A 13,980-nucleotide genomic window follows, 5' to 3' on the forward strand; every position below is an offset into this window, starting at 1 on the left:
AGACTAACAATGCTCAGGCAAGGATCAGAAGGCCTGGGGCCTTCTTATAGACCAGGAAATCATGGCAGTTGATGATGACGATCCTACGGTACACAGCAGGACGGAGCGGAAGTGAGCGCTGGCGTCTCCTAGGAAGTAGACAGAGGCCAGCGCTAACGGATCCATGGCTGCGGGCATCGGGAGGTGTTTCTCTGTTCACAATGCAAATAAATATATATAATTTTGACAATGTGATTTTCTGCTTTTTTTTTAATATAATCTATCTCTCACTGGTAAAATTAACCTAGCCTAAAAATTCTAGACTGTTCATGACTTTGACAGTGGGCAAACTTACAAAATCAGCAAGGGATCAAATACTTATTTCCTTCACTGTATATATATATATATATATATATATATATAAAGTGTATGTATGTGTATATAGAGAGTATGTGTGTATATATAGTGAGTGTAAGTATGTATGTGTGTATATATATATATATATATATATATATATATATATATAGTGTGTGTATGTATGTATATATATAAATAGTGTATGTATGTGTATATATAGCGTATGTGTGTATATATATATATATATATATATATGTATGTGTATATATAGTTTATGTATATATTGTAACAACCTGGGGACCACTTAGCTCACAGGATCGCCATCTCCCGGGTGAGATGGTTGGCATACATAGAAAGTTCACTCCAACTCCTTGAATAAAAGGTTTAAACCAGCCGCAGCTAGCTTTATTGTCTTCACCACAGTAATCAGTGTTACAACAATAAATATACAAAATAAACCCTAGGCCGTCCAGCCTCTAACCAACACATTCAGTGTCCCTCACTACGAGACACTGAGCCTTGTGCCCAGCACCTCAAAACCTTCACAGTTTTACCTCACACGGTGGTGACTCTCACAGGCTAGCATGCCTGTCTTCCCCAGACTGAGAGCTCTGTGTGAACTGTACGCACCTTAATTAAAGAGCCGTCTCAGGTGAAGCCTAACTAAGCTCATCAGACAGCCCTATTCCAGGCTTTACACCCAAGCAACAGCAGAGAAAACCCTCTCTGTTGTACATGCTCCCTGGTTGCTTAACACCTGAGTTTCTGCACCGTCCAGTAGCTGCACTGCTACAATATATATATATGGACCGGATGGAGAAGAAAAGAGGAAAAAAAACTACTAGCATCTGAGACGTCGTCACCTGTGGGTCACTGGAATTGTAGAGAATCTGTCCCCTCTCCTGACATGTTTATTATAGAAAATCCTTGTATTCCACATGAAGTCTTTGTGCAGTCCAGGACTGATAGAAAAATTTGTGTTACCAATCCCCTTGTCAGGAGGATGTGTCCCTAGACAGTGTGATACTGTCAGTATGTAGGGGCACAGCCCTGTGAAAGAGGAATCATAACATCCATTTGTTAATGCTTGTGCAAAAAGGTAGGGTTAGCAATAGATGCGGCGTGGCGGTGGAGAAGGGGTGGGCCCAAGTTTGGCTAACAGCCCAGGGCCTATGGTCTACTTAATTCGCCACTGATTCCAGGATATGTATTCTGTCTTTGTATTATGTATATAGCTATGTCAATAAATCTGTTTAACTCATTCCTTCCCTTTATTTTTAGACATTAACATCAATAATTTTCAGCAGACATTGGCAGCATAACATCAAGACATCATAACATCATTAGTGAGTATACGAGACCCTCCCCAGACAGGGGCATCCTCCAGTCTATGATATGTATTCTGTCTTTGTATTATGTATATAGCTATGTCAATGAATCTGTTTAACTCATTCCTTCCCTTTATTTTTAGACATTAACATCAATAATTTTCATCAGGCATTGGCAGAATAACATCAGGACATTATAACATCATTAGTGAGTATACAAGACCCACCCCAGACAGGGGCATCCTCCAGTCCAGGACATGTATTCTTCTCTTTGCATATATATTTATTTATGAAGTCAATCAGTCTGTTTAACCGCTTCCCGACAATTTGTCGTATGAATATGTCATGGAAAGCTAGTGCTTCCCGCATTTTGCCGTATCTATACGACAAATGGTGGACACCTCCTCAGAAGCTGAGTCGGTGCCACCATCCCCGGGTGTTGGCTGTATGTTACAGCTGACACCCTGGGGTTATGGCATTTAAGGGGTTTGCAGCTCATCGGCACCCCAGCAATGAAATTGCTGGAGTGCCGGTGACTGCAAAGGCAACCGGAGGCCTAACATTTTCCTCCCGGAATGCCTAGTACAGAAGTTTTTCTGGGCCCGCCTGGAGGCAGGGCCTAAAAGGCTTCCAGAGCCGCCTGTAAGCGTCATCAGCGGTGGATGTCAGCTGTATGATACAGCTGACATCCACCAGTAACGGCAAGAACCGGAGCTAGCTCCGATACCTGCCACTAACCCCCTAGATGCAGCGATCGAAATTGATCGCTGCATCTTAGAGGTTGGTAGCAGATCGGCAGCCCTGCCATGCAATCAGGGCTGCCGACTGCTGCTTTGGCAACAGGAGGCCTAACAATGGCCTCCTTCTCTGCCATTACAGAAGCCAATTAGGCTTTGCCCGGAGGCGAAGCCTAATCGGCTTGCTGTCAGTGAATGACTGACAGATATAATGCATTGCACTACATTGGTAGTGCAATGTATTAGAAAAATCTGACAGTTGGACCTTCAAGTTCTAGTGGGACTAAAGAAAAGTGTAAAAAAAGTGAAAAAAAAAAAGTTGTGAAAAATATAATAAAAGTTTCAAAGTAATAAAATAGTGTAGTACCGTCTTAGTCAGAGACAATATGAAATGTTAAATACTTTTGTGTCAAAAAAGACAAAAGTATAATAGGTATGATACCTTTATTGGCTAACCATAAAAGTTATATATGCAAGCCTGAAGAAGGAGCCTGTGTGCTTTGAAAGCTTGCATATAGAACTTTTATGGTTAGCCAATAAAGGTATCATACCTAATATACTTTTGTTTTTTTTTACACAAAAGTATTTAACATTTCATAAAGTAATAAAATAAAACACAATCACCTTTTTTTCCCTTATCAGGTCCTTTATTATTAAAAAAAATAAAAATAAACCATACATATGAACTTTAAAAATTGCATGTTATTTATTCCATGCGGTGAACGGCGTAAAATAAACCCCATAAAAACAATGCCGGAATTTCAGTTTTTTGGTCACTTTGCCCTACAAAAATTGGAAAAAAAAGTGATCCAAAAGTTGCATGTATCCAAAAATGGTACCTATAAAAACTATAGCTCGTCTCACAAAAACAAGCCCTCATACAGCTCCACTGATGAAAAAATTAAAAAGTATAGGTCATCAGTATATGATTTGTGGAGATCCGACACTCGGACCCCACACCGATCAGCTGTTCCGGCTGCCTCTGGGCATCAGATTTTATGCAGTTAACGGTGTCGGAAGCAGATGGCTCTTTTCACTTGAATAGGAGCAGAGCTGCTGTCTTGCAGCATGGCCACTATACTGTGACTGGAGCCATCTGCTACTGACCCTGACATCTATTGCTCAGAGTCAGCCGAAACAGCTGATCGGTGCAGGGACCAGGTATCCTGTGCATACGTAATCAGTATGAAAACTACTCCATGCCTGGACAACACCTTTTGTCATTTCTTCCCTTTTTTTATAGACACTAACATCAATAATTTTTATGAGACATTGGCAGCATAACATCTTAACATCATTAGTGAGTATAAAAGACCCACCCCAGACAGGGGAATTCTCCAGTCCAGGACATGTATTCTGTCTTTGCATATACTGTAAGTCAACCAATCTGTATAACTAATTTCTTACCTTTTTTTCTAGACCTTAACATCAATAATTTTTATGAGATACGGGCAGCATAACATCAGGACATCAGAAGTGAGTATATATGTCAAGGTCGGTTGCAGATTTGCAGACCTGTGACCGAAATGATTAGGCAGGAGGGTGATAATATCAAAAGCGCTCAAGTACCAGTCCAGGTTTAGTACGCACTTAAAGGGGTTTCCCACCTTGGACAATTCCCTGGGACCCGAACCTATCTCTAGAACAGGGCCCTCTAAACCCACTACTAGCTCACTCTGCTCCCGCTTCCTCCTGGCCACATCCTGGTTAGGTGGTCGGGAGTTACGGAAACAGAGTACCACGGCGAGCTACGCTGTTTCCGTAGCTACCGAGTTCCTGAAACAGCGTAGCTCGCCGCGCTACGCTGTTTCAGTAACTCCCATTTACTTCTGTGGGAGTTACGGAAATAGCGTAGCTCAGCGAGCACTTAGAGCACTTAGGAAGTGGTCTGGAGGCAGCGGAGTCGAATAAGCTAGAACAGGGTTTAGGAGGCCCCGTTCTAGAGATAGGCGCGGGGACCCACATGGGACTCTGGGACCCACATCTGTCAGACTTTTAATGCATATCCTGTTGATATGCCATAAATGTCCAAAATGGGAAAACCCCTTTAAGCGGCAACAGATTATAGCGTGAGGCAGAGATGTTCGGAAATAATCTCAGTTTGGTTCACATATAAGAAGCAACAGGTTGCAGTATTAAGCAGATATGTGGTCAGGAAACAATTACATTTCGGTACACAAATAAGCTGCTACAGTTTGTAGCGAAAGGAACTAGACTACAGGCGGGAACCTTAATAGTCTGACAATCAGGAAGTGCAAGGGACAGGTTTATATAGTAAGCCAAAAGAGTGAGACCAATCGGGCAATAACGAAAAGTACTCCAGAGGCAAAAGTCAATAAAACCTACACAACAGATTCAGGAGTGGAGCTGTCCAACATCCCCTATAGCTCAATGAGAAGAGCTACTGCCTCGGACACAGGAGTTTCTGTGTTTGAATGGTGATGATATGAGACCCTCCCCAGACTGGGGCATTCTCCAGTCCAGGACTTATATGATGTCTGTGTATACAGCTACAGTCAATCAATCTGCTTAACTCATACTTTCCCCTTTTTTCCCCAGACAATAACATCGTTGATTTCCATCAGATATTGGCAGCAAAACTTCAGAAGACCAGAACATCGGCAGTGAGTATGTGAGTCCCTCCCCGCACAGGGACATTCATTCTTCAGTCCAGGACATGTATTCTGTTTGTGTATTATATATATATACAGCTATAAGTAACTTGCTCATTATTTTGCATTATTATTTATATGCCAAAAAACAGAAGTGGGCCCAAAACATGGAAGAGGTGAAAATTTTTCCATTTGGGTATGTTTGCAGATTTTCCACAACGGATATCGTTATGTATTACCGTAGCAGCAAAGTGGATGAGATTTGAATAAATTTCATCGACAGAATGCAGAAAAAATCTGCTTAGAAAACAATCATAATTTGACCTGCGGTGCGTTTTTTTAATCCACAGAATGTCAACGGAATTGTTGCACTTTTGATTTGGGTTTTGCCTATTGAATTCAATGAGAAGTTAAAATCCGCAACAAATAACAAATGTTGATATTTTTGCGCAGAAACGATGCAATTTAAAATCTGAAACAATACAAAACCGTTTTTTGTTTAAAATAATAAAAAAGTCTATCTTTGTCATAGCAACGGCTCCTATTCTTCCCAGCTGCTCTTCATGCAGCCCGGCCTTCTGGGATGATGTTTTAACCCAAGTGACAAATGCAGCCAATCACAGGCTGCAGCGGTCACATGGGCAGCAGCATCATCACATTCTGCAGCCCAGGACATGTATTCAGTCTTTGTATTATATATACAATCAATCAATCAATCAATCAATCAATCAATCAATCAATCAATTTGTTTGACTTATTCCCTTTTTTCTAGAAAATAACATCAACAGTTTCAGAAACATCACAATAAACAGTGAGTATATAAGACCCTCCCCAAACAGGGACGTTCTCTAGTCCAGAACATGTATTCTGCCTGTGCAATAAATTATCCAATCTGTTAAACTAATTTCTTCCTATTTTTTCTAGACATTAACATCAAAAATTGACATCAGAGATTTGAGCAGCATAACATCAAAAATTGACATCAGAGATTTGGGCAGCATAACATCAGTACATCATAACATCATTAGTGAGTATACGAGACCCTCCCCAGACAGGGGCAACCTCAGGTCCAGGACATGCATTTGGTTGGTGGATTATGTGTATAAAGCTAAAAGTTAATGGTTCATTCCTTTAATTTTTTTCTAGAAATTAACATCAAAAATTTTCCAGCAGACATGGGCAGCAAAAGATAAGAACATCCGAACATAAGTAGTGAGTATATATGTCAAGGTCGGTGGCAGGTTTGGAGACCGGTGGCTAAAATGATTAGGCAGGAGGTTGATAATAGCAAAAGTAATTAAGAAACAGTCCAGGTTCGGTACACAGATAAGCAGCAACAGGTTGTAGAATGAAGCAGAGACGTGGTGAGGAAACAATACAAGTTCGGTACACAAATAAGGTGCTACAGTTTGTAGAGAAAGGAACTAGTCTACAGGCAGGAACCTCAATAGTCTGACACTCAGGAAGTGCAAGGACAGGTTTATATAGTAAGCCAAAAGAGCGAGACCTAAAAGGCATTAAAGGAAAGGAATCCAGAGAGGCAAAAGTCAAGAAAACCTGGACAACAGATTCAGCAGTGGAGCTGTCCAACATCCCCTATAGCTCAATGAGAAGAGCTGCTGCCTCGGACACAGGAGTTTCTGGGTATGAATCCTTACAAAATGAGACCCTCACCAGGCAAGGACATTCTGCAGCCCAGGACATGTATTCTGTTTGTGTATATAGTTATAAGCCCCCTTTTCCATGGCAGTCATTTGGTCAGTATTTTGTATGGGTATTTATAGGCCAAAACACGGAAGAGGTGCAAAACTTTCAATAATACTTTTTATATTTATGTTCTGTTTCTGGATTTGGATTATAAATACTAATCCAAAATACTGCCGTGTGAAGTGGCCTGTCTATCAATCAACTTAACTCATTCCCTTTTTTCTAGACAATAACATCAACAGTTCCATCTATTGGCAGCAAAACATCAAACTAAACAGTGAGTATATGAGACCCTCCTCAGACAGGAACATTCTCTAGTCCAGGACATGTATTCTGTCTGTATTTTATGTGTATACAGCTATAAGTTAATCGGTCTGTTTAACTCATTCTTGCACTTTTTTTTATAGACAGTAACATAAAAAAAATTCAGCAGATATGGGCAGCAAAATATCAGAGCATCCTAACATCAGTAGTGGGTATATATATAAGGCTCTATGCACATGACCGTGCCCATAATCACAGTCTATGATTACAGGCATATCCGGCCGCAGACGGCTGTGGTCAGTCATACGCATATGTGGACAGTGTTTCCATTATATAGTATGGGAGCCCGATCCATAAAATAAAAAAATAGGATTTTTTACGGAAGGTTTCTACGGTAAGGACACCTTCCCGTAAATATACGGGAAAGTGTCAGTCGGACATAATAATGAATAGGTCCGTAATTATGGACGAAATCTATGGTCGTTTGCATGGGGCCCTAATGTCGGTGGCAGATTTGAAGTACCGAGGCTTGAACAATCTGATAGGAGGTTCATAATAGCAAAAGTAGTTAACTAGCAGTTCAGATTCGGTACACAGATAAGCGACAACAGATTGTAGCGTGACGCGGAGAAGTGGTTAGAGAATAATCTAAGTTTGATACACAGATAAGAAGCAACAGGTTGTAGCTTAAAGCAGATAAGTGGTCTGGGAACAATCCAAGTTTGGTATACATATAAGTGACAACGGGTTGTAGAGTGAGGCAAAGGTGTGGTCAGGAAACAATTTACTTTCGATACACAAATGAGCAGCAAGTTTGTGAAGTGACGCAGAAAGAAACTAGACTACAGACAGGAACCTCAAAAGTCTGACAATCAGGAAGTGCAAGGACAGGTTTATATAGTATACCAAAAGATTGAGACCAATCAGGCAATAAAGCATGGAATTCATAGAGGCAAAAGTCAAGAAAATCTGGACAACATATTCAGCAGTGGAACTCTCCAAAATCCCTTATAGTACAATGAGAAAAGCAGCAGGAGTTTCTCGGTTTGAATCCCGACAATATAAGACCCTCTCCAGACAGGGACATTCTCTAGTCCAGGACATGTATTCTGTTTGTGTGTTCTGTGTGTGTACTAATAAGACCCCTTTTAAACATCAGTATTTTGTATTAGTATTTATATCCAAGATCGGGAGAGGGTCAAAAACACGGAAGAGATGTACATTTTTCCATTATACTTTTTCTATATATTTTCTGTTTCAAGTTTTGGCTGCAAAATACTGACCAAAATACTGGCGTGTGAAAGTGGCCTGTCTATGAATCAACTTAACTTATTCCATTTTTTCTAGACAATAACATCAACAGTTTAATCAATGGGCAGCAAAACATCAGACTTAACAGTGAGTATATGAGACCCTCCCCAGACAGGGAGCTTCCCCAGTCCAGGACATATATTATGTGTAAATAGTTATAAGTTAAGCGATCTGTTTAACTAATTTCTCCCATTTTTTCTAGACATTAACATCAAAAAGTTTCAGCAGATATGGGTAGCAAAAGATCATAACATTCGAACATCAGTAGTGAGTATATATGTTAATGTCAGTGGCAGATTTGAAGTCCTGTGACTGAAACGATCAGGCAGGAGGTTAATAATAGCAAAAGTAATTAGGTAACAGTCCAGGTTCGGTACGCAGATAAGCAACAACAGATTGTAGCATAGAGACATGTTGAGGAAATTATCTAAGTTTGATACACAGATAGGCAGCAACAGGTTGTAGCGTAAAGCAGAGATGTGGTCCGGAAACAATCCAAGATTTGTGCTCAAACAAGTGACAACAGGTGAGGCAGAGATGTGGTCAGAAAATAATTCAATTTCGGTACACAAATGAGCAGCAACAGTTTGTAGAGTAAGACAGATGGAACTAGACTACAGGCAGGAATCTCAATAGTCTGACAATCAGGAAGGGCAAGGGACAGGATTATATAGTAAACCAAAAGACTGAGACCAATCAGGCAATAAAGGAAAGGAATCCAGAGGCGCAAAAGTCAAGAAAACCTAGACAGCAGATTCAGCAGTGGAGCTCTCTAACATCCCCTATAGCTCAATGAGATGAGCTGCTGCCTGGGACAGGAGCTTCTGGGTTTCAATCCAGACAGGGACATTCTCCAGTCAGGACATGTATTCGGAAATGTATATATATATATATATATATATATATATATATATATATATATATATAGCTATAAGGCAACTTTCACGCGTCAGTATTTTGCATCAGTATCTGTAAGCAAAAAATAGAAACTGGTCTAAAACACAGAAGAGTTGTGAATATTTATATTATTCTTTTTCTAATTATGTTTTGGTTTTGGCTTATAAATACTGATGAATAATAATGACCAATATACTGCAACGTGACAGTGACCTGTCAATCAATCTGCTTAATTTCTTACCTTTTTTCTAGACAATAACATCAACAGTTTCCGCTATGGGCAGCAAAAAATCAGACTGAACAGTAAGTATATGAGACCCTCCCCAGACAGGGACATTCCCCAGTCCAGGACATGTGTTTTGTATATGATCTGTATACAGCTATAAGTCAATCAATCTGTATAACTCATTCCCTTTTTTCCAGACAAGAACATCTATAATTTCAGAAAATGACATCAGAATATGAGCACATCACCAGTGAGTATATGACCCTCCATAGACAGGGGCAGACTACAGTAAACTCTCTATTCTATGAATTTTCAGTCGCATCCATTTCCCACACCTATTAGTCCTGGTGGGTGGGATGATGTGGGGCCATATATTGCTCTGGGGCCCTGTGACTGCATGTTACTCCGCTGTGTGTCATGGTCGTATTCTTCTGGTTATAAAATATGTGTTCTTCTACAGGTCACCATGAAGAACCATCATCACTTTTTAATACGCACAATTTGACATCTTATAAAAAAAAAACGCAGAAAATAACTTTTCTATCAACAAACATTGAAAAGTCAACGAAGACTTACTTGATCCTCGAAAGGGAAAGGGAGTATTTTATTTGAGGCGGCATATAGGACATCAAACACAAAGCTACGAGACAACATGTAGAGCCCGAACATCAATCATCATCAGCGGCAATACCTTTCCCAAATTTGCCACCTGGATTTAGTTAATTCATTATCATTGCGGAAATTAAAAAAATAAATTTTAAAAACTCTGTTCTTCTGTTTTCTCTTTCACTTCATGTCTTTCCTGCTTTATGGGTAAATAAACAGAGTTATGTGGCTGTGGAGAGGGGAGAGTCTGGGAAAGTCCTGGAGGAGTTCTGATGATGACCATAATGGTTGTCACTCGGCTTTGTAACCATTCTCCATGGAGGAAATTAATTCCCATCAATGGAAATATCTTTTTTAACCCCTTAGTGACCACCAATACGCCTTTTCACGGTGGTCACTAAGGGGCTTTAGGCTAAGGCCCCGCCTTTACACGGCAGCGCTTTAGCCTAATGTAGCGCCAAAATAAATGATCAAAGCTCCGTTCTCTCAGTTACCGGAGGTAGTTGAGGGTTCGGAGCAACAACCAGAGACCATAACGAGTGGTCTCTGGTCACGTGATCGCCGAGATTCGTTAAATCACGGCGGTCACTGCAAAGCGGCAGATCGTTACCCTTTCTCTCTCCTCTCATGGAATAACTCCTTAGAGAGAAAGGGTAATAAGTGTTCCCCAGTATACCCCAGATGAATCACCCCCCCTCCCACGTCTGATTCCCCCCTTCCGATTCCCCCCCTCACACACAAAATGGCGCGCGCATGCACTGTGCATAACCTGCCTGTGTCAGCAGCTGGCACAGAAACCATCAGGGACCGTTGTGACTGGTCCCTGATCAGGTGATCTGTGTGATAAAACCTATCACAGAGATCATAGACAGTTATTTTAATAACACAGCCAGGACATGGGCTGTGTTTCTCTCTCCTCTCATTGTAGTTGTTCTGTGAGAGGAGAGAGAGAGAGATCAGTCTGCGTCCTGTGCTGTAAAAAAAAGTGAAGAAACAAATCACCGCTTTCTAGTATATATAAACTAGCACTAACGCTAAACTAGCACTAACGCTAAACTAGCACTTACACTAAACTAGAACTAACGCTAAACTAGCACTAACGCTAAACCAACACTTACGCTAAACTAGCACTAACGCTAAACTAGCACTAACGCTAGTCTAGATTTTATATTATATATATATATATATATATATATATATATAATATAAAATCTAGACTAGCGTTAGTGCTAGTTTAGCGTTAGTGCTAGTTTAGCGTAAGTGTTGGTTTAGCGTTAGTGCTAGTTTAGCGTTAGTTCTAGTTTAGTGTAAGTGCTAGTTTAGCGTTAGTGCTAGTTTAGCGTTAGTGCTAGTTTAGCGTAAGTGTTGGTTTAGTGTTAGTGTTAGTTTAGCGTTAGTGCTAGTTTAGCGTTAGTGTTAGTTTAGCGTTAGTGCTAGTTTAGTGTAAGTGTTAGTTTAGCGTTAGTGCTAGTTTAGCGTTAGTGTTATAAAAAATAAAAAAAATAATAGTTAGTGTAGTTTTTAGGTTTACTTTAGGCTGGGTTCACATGGCAGCGTCCTATAGGGCTGAAATTACGGAGCTATTTTCAGGAGAAAACAGCTCCTGAATTTCAGACGTAATTGATTGTACTCGCGTTTTTCGCGGCGGAAATTACGTTCGTAATTGGAGCTGTTTTTGAATGGTGCCAATGAAAAACGGCTCCATTTACGTCTCAAGGAGTGACAGGCACCTCTTTGACACGGGCGTCTTTTTACTCGCCGTCTTTTGACAGCGGCGCGTAAAAAAACAGCCGGTGTGCACAGAACATCGTAAAACCCATTCAAATGAATGGGCAGATGTTTGCCGGAGCTTTGGAGCCTTATTTTTGGACGTAATTCGAGGTGTAAAACACCCGAATTACGTCCTTAAATAGGGTGTGTGAGCCCAGCCTTAGGGTTCTTATAGGACTTATAGGGCATATATATATATACTGTACATACATACATACATACATATCTATAAATATAATGTCTCAGAGACTGTACAGCGCGAAGCAAGCCTACGCCTTGCTATGTTCCAACAGTTCTGAAAGTGAAACGAGCTTGCGTTCTTTTGGCCAAAACGACAACTAATACCCCATGTTTTTTCATGGTTACTTACATTGTACATACCTTTTTTTCAGGACGCGCCCGGGTCTTATGATGCTGGGATAGCCTGGTGTGCGGATGTTTGGCACTGCATGCAGGGCAGCCCGCTCTCTTACAGTATGGGCATTATAAATAGGCTGCTATTCGGCTATATATGCTGTGCCTCACTATCCAAACACTATGCCTCCATGTTTTACACACTACACTCACGTTTTGTTTCACTCACAGCCCTGATTTCTACACACTACACTTAGTCATGTCCCCTATACCTCACATGTACACTATACACAGTACTTTATTATTTATTTATTATTATTACACATTTACTTCCATGCCCAACACACCACTCCCCTCAAGGTTAGTGGGAGCGGCTATCATTATTTAAACACACCTGGGCACTTTCCTTCAACAGCATTCTCTGACCTGGTTGCGTCCTGTTTGGAACGGGTTTTTTTACCCACCACCTAATCTGTGAGTATGGCCTTTTCTGTGGTTTTAATTACATTCTATGTCCCATTTTTTTGCATATCTGAAAGTGAAACTGACACCGCTTCAGAACTTTTTCCCGACAGTGACGATTCCTATTCTACCACTGAACCCCATAGTCCTATGGTGGTAGATACAGCAGTCGCTATAGAGGTGTCAAGTGCAGTCCCTCCCGTGATGTGGGATCCCGCACTACCATTTTCCCCCCAAGTACCCCAATTTGAAGCGACTCCAGGAATTAAGGTCGATATCCCAAATTTTACCCCCTATAATTTTTTTCATTTATTTGTATGTGATACGGTCCTAGACTTGATAGTCCAGCAGACTAATCTTTATGCTAGGCAGTTTGTTCTGCAAAAGCCTTTATCTATATACTCAAGAATGTGGAACCCCACAAGTGTCCCAGAAATGAAAAAAAATTTAGGCATTACCCTCAATATGTGGTTTGGTTAAAAAAAACCATCTGTCCGGTCCTACTGGACTTCTAGTCTGTCCACGCTACTCCTGTATTTGCAGCAGTGATGTCCAGAAACCGCTATGAGGCCCTAATGCGGTTCATGCATTTTACCGACAATTCCCAAGTCCCCCCGAGAAGTGACCCAGCCTATGATCGGCTTAATAAATTAAGGCCATTAATCACCCTTCTAAATGATTAATTTCTAATTTTGTACACCGCTGACAAAAATTGGTCTGTAGATGAATGGCACATGAGCTTCAAAGGCCGGCTTTCTTTTCGTCAATTCATCCCTTCCAAACGAGCCAGATATGGGGTGAAATTATACAAAGTGTGTGAGAGCACAACGGGTTACACCTGCGGTTTTAAAATATATGAAGGCAGGGACCGCCAAATTCATATCCCAGGCTTCCCAGAAACTATTGGCATCTCTGGCAAAATAGTGTGGATCCTAATGGAGCCATTTCTGCACAAGGGGTACTACGTCTATACAGACAACTTTTATACAGGTGCTGCCCTTTATAAAGCCCTCCATGCTGCAAATACAGGGGCCTGTGGGACAGTACGGAAGAACAGAGTGGGATTCCCACAACAGTTGGTGTCCAGGCATTTGGAAACAGGAATATTCATGGCCCTTGCAAGTGAGGAATTACTTGCAGTGAAGTGGACCGACAGGAAGGATGTCTACATGCTGTCCACCGTACACACGGACACCACTGTGGCAATTAGGGAGAGAGGGCTACCACTGCAAGCAGAAACCTGTCTGTGTAACAGACTACAACAAATTTATGGGGGGTGTAGACCTTTCCGACCAGGTGCTTCAGTCTTACCTGGTGAAGAGCAAAAATAAGGCCTGGTACAAAAAGGTAGCAATCTACCTCATCCGGGT

The 13,980-nt window shown here is 41.0% G+C and overlaps 1 long non-coding RNA gene across 3 annotated transcripts; it reads left to right on the forward strand.

The window, feature by feature from the left end:
* The first annotated feature begins 618 nt into the window (after window positions 1-618).
* On the forward strand, window positions 619-10,162 carry LOC142759137 (uncharacterized). 3 transcript variants are annotated; one of them, XR_012883086.1, is made up of 13 exons: window positions 619-1,682; window positions 1,808-1,872; window positions 3,821-3,877; window positions 4,961-5,025; window positions 5,786-5,824; window positions 5,938-6,040; window positions 6,160-6,225; window positions 6,947-6,997; window positions 8,332-8,382; window positions 8,498-8,562; window positions 9,445-9,495; window positions 9,616-9,668; window positions 9,879-10,162. It is a non-coding gene; the product is annotated as an uncharacterized LOC142759137 (long non-coding RNA). The 3 variants fall into 3 exon arrangements; XR_012883087.1 differs by lacking the exon at window positions 8,498-8,562; XR_012883088.1 differs by lacking the exons at window positions 8,332-8,382; window positions 8,498-8,562.
* Window positions 10,163-13,980: the final 3,818 nt, after the last annotated feature.

The sequence above is a fragment of the Rhinoderma darwinii genome, chromosome 4 (genome assembly GCF_050947455.1).
Source record: "Rhinoderma darwinii isolate aRhiDar2 chromosome 4, aRhiDar2.hap1, whole genome shotgun sequence".
NCBI classification, from domain to species: Eukaryota; Metazoa; Chordata; class Amphibia; order Anura; family Rhinodermatidae; genus Rhinoderma; species Rhinoderma darwinii.